Raw genomic sequence first — 7386 nt, 5'->3', positions numbered from 1 at the left:
AAATCAACGATAAAAGAAGGAAGGAAAAATCATGCATCACTTGGAGAATGAACAATAGGTTACTGAATGATCAATGGGTTTTAGAAGACATCAAGGAGGAAATTAAAAAATTCTTAGAGTTAAATGAAAACACAGACACAACATATCGGAATCTATGGGACACATTGAAAGCAGTTCTAAGAGGAAAATTCATTGCTTGGAGTGCATTCCTTAAAAAAAGAAAAAACCAACAAATAAATGATCTCATACTTCATCTCAAAATCCTAGAAAAAGAAGAGCAAAACAATAGCAAAAGAAGTAGAAGGCAAGAAATAATTAAAATCAGAGCTGAAATTAATGAAATCGAAACAAAAGAAACAATTGAAAAAATTGACAAAACTAAAAGTTGGTTCTTTGAAAAAATAAATAAAATTGACAGACCCTTAGCCATGCTAACGAAGAGAAGAAGAGAGAGAACTCAAATTACCAGCATACGGGATGAAAGAGGCAATATCACAACAGACACTTCAGAAATACAGAAGATAATCAGAAATTATCTTGAATCCTTATACTCCAATAAAATAGAAGATAGTGAAGGCATCGATAAATTTCTTAAGTCATATAGTCTGCCCAGATTGAGTCAGGAGGATATAGACAACCTAAACAGACCAATATCAATTGAGGAAATAGAAGAAACCATCAAAAGATTACCATCTAAGAAAAGCCCAGGACCGGACGGGTATACAGCAGAGTTTTACAAAACCTTTAAAGAGGAACTAATACCAATACTTTTCAAGCTATTTCAGGAAATAGAAAAAGAGGGAGAACTACCAAATTCATTCTACGAGGCTAACATCACCCTGATTCCGAAACCAGACAAAGACACTTCAAAGAAAGAAAACTACAGACCAATATCTCTAATGAACCTAGATGCAAAAATCCTCAATAAAATTCTGGCGAATCGGATACAAAAACATATCAAAAAAATTGTGCACCATGATCAAGTAGGATTCATCCCTGGTATGCAGGGTTGGTTCAATATACGGAAATCAATAAATGTTACTCACCACATCAATAGACTTAAAAATAAGAACCATATGATCATCTCGATAGATGCGGAAAAAGCATTCGACAAAGTACAGCATCCCTTTATGTTCAAAACTCTTGAAAAACTAGGGATAACAGGAACATACCTCAACATTGTAAAAGCAATTTATGCTAAGCCTCAGGCTAACATCATTCTGAATGGAGAAAAATTGAAGGCATTCCCTCTAAGATCTGGAACAAGACAGGGATGCCCTCTTTCACCACTTCTGTTCAACATAGTTCTCGAAACACTGGCCAGAGCAATTAGACAGACGAAAGAAATTAAAGGCATAAAAATAGGAAAAGAAGAACTTAAATTATCACTATTTGCAGATGACATGACTCTATACCTAGCAGACCCAAAAGGGTCTACAAAGAAACTATTAGAGATAATAAATGAATTCAGCAAAGTGGCAGGTTATAAAATCAACACGCATAAATCAAAGGCATTCCTGTATATCAGCGACAAATCCTCTGAAATGGAAACGAGGACAACCACGCCGTTCACAATATCCTCAAAAAGAACAAAATACTTGGGAATCAACCTAACAAAAGAGGTGAAAGACTTATACAATGAAAACTACAGAACCCTAAAAAGAGAAATTGAAGAAGACCTTAGAAGATGGAAAAACATACCCTGTTCATGGATAGGCAGAACTAACATCATCAAAATGGCGATATTACCAAAAGTTCTCTATAGGTTTAATGCAATGCCAATCAAAATCCCAATGGCATTTCTTGTAGAAATGGAGAAAGGAATCATGAAATTCATATGGAAGAATAAAAGACCCAGAATAGCAAAAACAATACTAAGCAGGAAGTGTGAATCAGGTGGTATAGCGATTCCAGATCTCAAACTATACTACAGAGCAATAGTAACAAAAACAGCATGGTACTGGTACCAAAACAGGCGGGTGGACCAATGGTACAGAATAGAGGACACAGAAACCAACCCACAAAACTACAACTTTCTTATATTTGATAAAGGGGCTAAAAGCATGCAATGGAGGAAGGATAGCATCTTCAACAAATGGTGCTGGGAAAACTGGAAATCCATATGCAACAAAATGAATCTGAATCCCTTTCTCTCGCCAAGCACAAAAGTTAACTCAAAATGGATCAAGGAGCTTGATATCAAATCAGAGACATGGCATCTGATAGAAGAAAAAGTTGGCTATGACCTACATGCTGTGGGGTCGGGCTCCAAATTCCTCAATAGGACACCCATAGCACAAGAGTTAACATTTAGAATCAACAAATGGGACTTACTTAAACTAAAAAGTTTTTTCTCAGCAAAAGAAACAATAAGAGAGGTAAATAGGGAACCTACATCATGGGAACAAATCTTTACTCCTCACACTTCAGATAGAGCCCTAATATCCAGAATATATAAAGAACTCAGAAAATTAGACACTAAGATAACAAATAACCCAATCAACAAATGGGCCAAGGACTTGAATAGACACTTCTCAGAGGAGGACATACAATCAATCAATAAGTACATGAAAAAATGCTCACCATCTCTAGCAGTCAGAGAAATGCAAATCAAAACCACCCTAAGATACCATCTCACTCCGGTAAGATTGGCAGCCATTATGAAGTCGAACAACAATAAGTGCTGGCGAGGTTGTGGGGAAAAGGGTACACTTGTACATTGTTGGTGGGACTGCAAATTGGTGCAGCCAATTTGGAAAGCAGTATGGAGATTTTTTGGAAAGCTGGGAATGGAACCACCATTTGACCCAGCCATTCCCCTTCTCGGTCTATTCCCTAAAGACCTAAAAAGAGCATGCTACAGGGACACTGCTACATCGATGTTCATAGCAGCACAATTCACAATTGCAAGACTGTGGAATCAACCTAGATGCCCTTCAATAGACGAATGGATAAAAAAAAAAATGTGGCATTTATACACAATGGAGTATTACTCTGCAGTAAAAAATGACAAAATCATAGAATTTGGTGGGAAATGGATGGCATTAGAGCAGATTATGCTAAGTGAAGCTAGCCAAGCCCTAAAAAACAAATGCCAAATGTCTCCTTTGATATAAGGAGAGTAACTAAGAACAGACTAGGGAAGAAGAGCACGAGAAGAAGACCAACATTAAACAAGGATGAGAGGTGGGAGGGAAAGGGAGAGAGAAGGGAAATTGCATGGAAATAGAAGGAGACCCTCAGGGTTATACAAAATTACACACAAGAGGAAGTGAGGGGAAAGGGAAAAACAGTACAAGGGGGAGGAATGAATTACAGTAGAGGGCGTAGAGAGAGAAGAGGGGAGGGGAGGGGAGGGGGGATAGTAGAGGATAGGAAAGGCAGCAGAATACAACAGACATGAGTTTATCAATATGTAAAGCAATGAAGTGTAACTGATGTGATTCTGCAAGCTGTATACGGGGTAAAATGGGAGTTCATAACCCGCTTGAATCAAAATGTGAAATATGATATATCAAGAACTATGTAATGTTTTGAACAACCAACGGGGTAAAATTGGGAGTTCATAACCCACTTGAATCAAACTGTGAAATATGATGTATTAAGAACTATGTAAAGTTTTGAACGACCAACAATAAAAAAAAAAGAATGTTATTTTGTGTGTGAGAAAGACATGAATTTGGGGGCAAGCAGAGGATGCTAGGGTTACCCAATCGTAGGTATTCTATGATAGCAAATGAAAGTGGACTAAGACAGTAGATATTCTTGCCTTAGTCCTGATCTTAGAGGTAAAGTATTTAACTTGTAACCATTTAGTATGATACCAATTGTAGACTGCTAATGTAAATTGAATATCCCTAATTACAAATGCTTGGGACCACATTTTTGTTGTTGTTTTGAAGTACTTATATATACATAATGATACACTGGGGTGGGACCTGAGCCTAAACACAAAACTCATTTGGTTTTCATATTCACTACTTAAATATTTTCCAAAAATTGTTATATGCACACTCCAAATAATTTTGTGCATGAGACAAAGAATCATGATGTGGAATTTTCCAATTTGGGCATTATTATCTAGAAAGTTTCAGAAGTACTAGCATTTCAGATTTTGGATTTTTGGAATAGGATTCAACTTGTATATGGCCTTTACTGTCTTGGAATAACTCCTTCTATGCCAAATTTTTGGAGTGTTTTTATTATCAAATGATGTTGCTTTTTTCCCATTTATTGTATAATAATGATTTTAAAAGTTTATTCTGTTAATGTAATGGGTAATATTCAATGACTGGTATTTATTGAACCATCTCTGAGTCCCAGAAATAAATCACAGATGAGCGAGTCTTATGATCCCTTAAGTGTGCTGTTGAATTCATCTTATATTGAGGAGTTTTGGATTTCTATTCACCAGGGATATTCATCTGGTGTATTGGGTTATAATTTTCTCATAGTATAATTGTGTGGCTTTTTTGTCAAGATAATGCTGGCCTCATAAATGAATTTGGAAGTGCTTACTACTCATCAGTTTTTTTGGGGAAGGACATGAAAAGGATGCATGTTATTATTATTTTTTTAAAGCTTTATAGTTATACAAGGGAGTTGGGTTCATCCGGGTCCTGGGCTTTTCTTTCATAAAAGAATTTTTAATAACTAATTCAAACTCCTTGCTCATTACCAGTCTGTTGGGATTTTGCATTTGTGATTCAGTCCTGGTAGCTTGCAACTTTCTACAAAGATTCATTTCTTCTAGGTCATCCAAATTGCGGGTATAATTGTTCATATGAGAATTTGTAGTACATTTTGTATTTTTGTGCTATTAGCTGTAATGTTTCTTCTTCATCTTGAAATTTATTTACTTCCATATTTGTCTAGCTAAACTTTTATCAATTTTGTTTATTGGTTAAAAAATCATCTTTTAGGTTTGTTGATGCTTAATAGTATTTTCTGAGTATCTTCTTAATATTGTTTTTTTTGTGTGTGTATCTTTATTTCCTCCCTCTTAATATCTTTAATTTAGTTACTTCTTCATTTTCTAGTTTTTTGAGGTATAAAGTTTGAAGCTTTATTATTTATTTCAGATCAAAATCATGTAGGCATTTATAGTTATACACTTATTTCCCTTACAAAATTCCTTTTCTGCACCTTATATGTTTTAGTATGCTATGTTTTGATGTTTGACTGTGTCATTTAATTTTTCTTTCAAGTTTGTCATTGAACTATTAGAAGGTCAGGTGGATGTCATTCATATATTTCTATATATTTGTGAATATGTCAACATTCCCTGTTATTGATTTATAGTTTCATGCTTTTATTTGGCAAAGATACTTGATATAATTTTAGCATTCTTAAATATTTGAAATTTATTTTGTGGCATAACATATGACCTATCTTGGAGAATGTTGTGTATGCCCTAAGAATAATGTGTATTCTGCTATTGTGTAGAATATTCTAAGGATATCTGTTAGGTCTATTTGGTGTAACATACAGCTCAAGTACAAGATTTTCTTATTGATTTTATGTCTGGATGACCTATCTATTGTATTAAAGATGGAGTATGGAAGCACCCAACTATTATTATTATTTTGCAATCTATTTCTCCCTCAAGATCAATTAACATTTGCTTTTTTATATTTAGGTTCTCCCATGTTGGAAAGAATGTGTGTGTATATATATAAAATGAACTTCTTTTATCTCTGTCTTACAATGTTTGGCTGAATTCCTCTGTGAAATAGAATTGTAAACACCACTACTGCCTTTTGGTTCTGTGGCATGGACTGTCTTTTTCCTTCCCTATTCTCTTCTATGTCCTGAATGTTTGTGTACCCCTAAATGTCACTGTTTCATTCCTAGTGACCACAGTGAGCATATTAGAAGATGAAGTCTTTTTAGGTGAATAGGTGATGGGCTTCCATCCTCAAGAGTAGAAATAGTGCCCTTACAAGGAAAGGCTAGAGCACTTCCTTGCCACTTCCACCTAGTTAGTTTCATCTAGTTGAGAAGACGCCATTTGCAAAACAGAGAATAAGCCCTCCTGTGACACCAAGTTAGCTGGTGCCTTGATCTTGGACACCTCAAGAACTGTATGAAAGATATGTCTTTTAAAAATAAGCCACACTGAAGAAATTATATTTGTTATAGTGGTACAATGGAACTGAGTTAACTATATTCAGGTGTTAAGATTAAACACAAGGATTACTTGCTTATTGTAACCAATTTCATTGAAATTGAAAATCTGTCTCAACTCAATTTATCTAAATCAGGATCTCAAACAAGAGGAAAACATTTAATATGAGCCTTATGATTTTATGCAATAAGAGGTAACAATTTATCACCTTTAAGTTTTGTATATTTTTATCTCTATTTTCATCCTAAGATTATAGCTTTTTAAAAATCAAAAATGTTTCTAGCCAAAGTGATTTTAACTAAATAGTGCTGTCTAAAATGTAAAGACATAAAATTACACTTCAAAATCTTGTTACTGAAAATTTAAAAACAGAAAAAAATTCTTGCAACAAAATCTCATTATTTGACCTTGAGATCATTACCAATAAGGCCTTTATATTTCTCCACATTATCACCTAGCTTTTTAGGCATTATTGTCTTAAAACAACTTATTCTTAAAGTTCAAAACTGAGTATATTAAAGGTTGAAAAATTGTACAATATAATAAATGTTGATACTTCTCAACTTAGAATGGTGTTACATCCTGATTAACTCATGATAAATTAAAATTATTTTAAGTTGAACATGCATTTAATATACCAACCTATCATATATCATAGCTTAGCAGAACAGTATTCTGTAGTATAGCGATTGCTTACTTTGTTAATCACAATGCCAATTGGATGCGGTGAACTGCTGTTACCCAATACCATAAAAGTGGTCTACCATGTATTTCTAGTTGCAGAAAAAAGATTAAAGTACAATTTCTACTGAATATATATCACTTTCATACTAGTGTAAAGTAAAAAAATCAAAAATTTAGAGACTGTCTCATAATTTAGAGACTGTCTTTTTAAAGGAATTAAACAAGTCAATCCTCTTAACTCTAAGTATAAATATAGTTTTTACAGATTTTATTGAATTTTCTGCCAATCATTTTTCCATAGTTGTATAGTAACAGTTATGATAGATTTATAGTTATATATCCAATTAAACGTCTATTCCTCTTTATGATTTGTTTACATTGTTAAATGTACTAGATTCATATATTTTAGAAGCTCACATGTCATCTTTTTACATTTGCTTATGGATAAGTAATACTTAGTAATTGATTATATTTTTTACTAAAATAAGTCATGACTTAGTTTGGGTTTTAGATCTTTCTGAATTTTATAATTTTGAAGATGGAGAGTCTATCTTTTCATGCACTGTGAAACAGAG

This window comes from Urocitellus parryii, chromosome 9 (assembly GCF_045843805.1).
Source record: "Urocitellus parryii isolate mUroPar1 chromosome 9, mUroPar1.hap1, whole genome shotgun sequence".
NCBI lineage: Eukaryota > Metazoa > Chordata > Mammalia > Rodentia > Sciuridae > Urocitellus > Urocitellus parryii.
The sequence above is the reverse complement of the archived record's forward strand: the minus strand, read 5'-3'. Positions refer to the sequence as shown.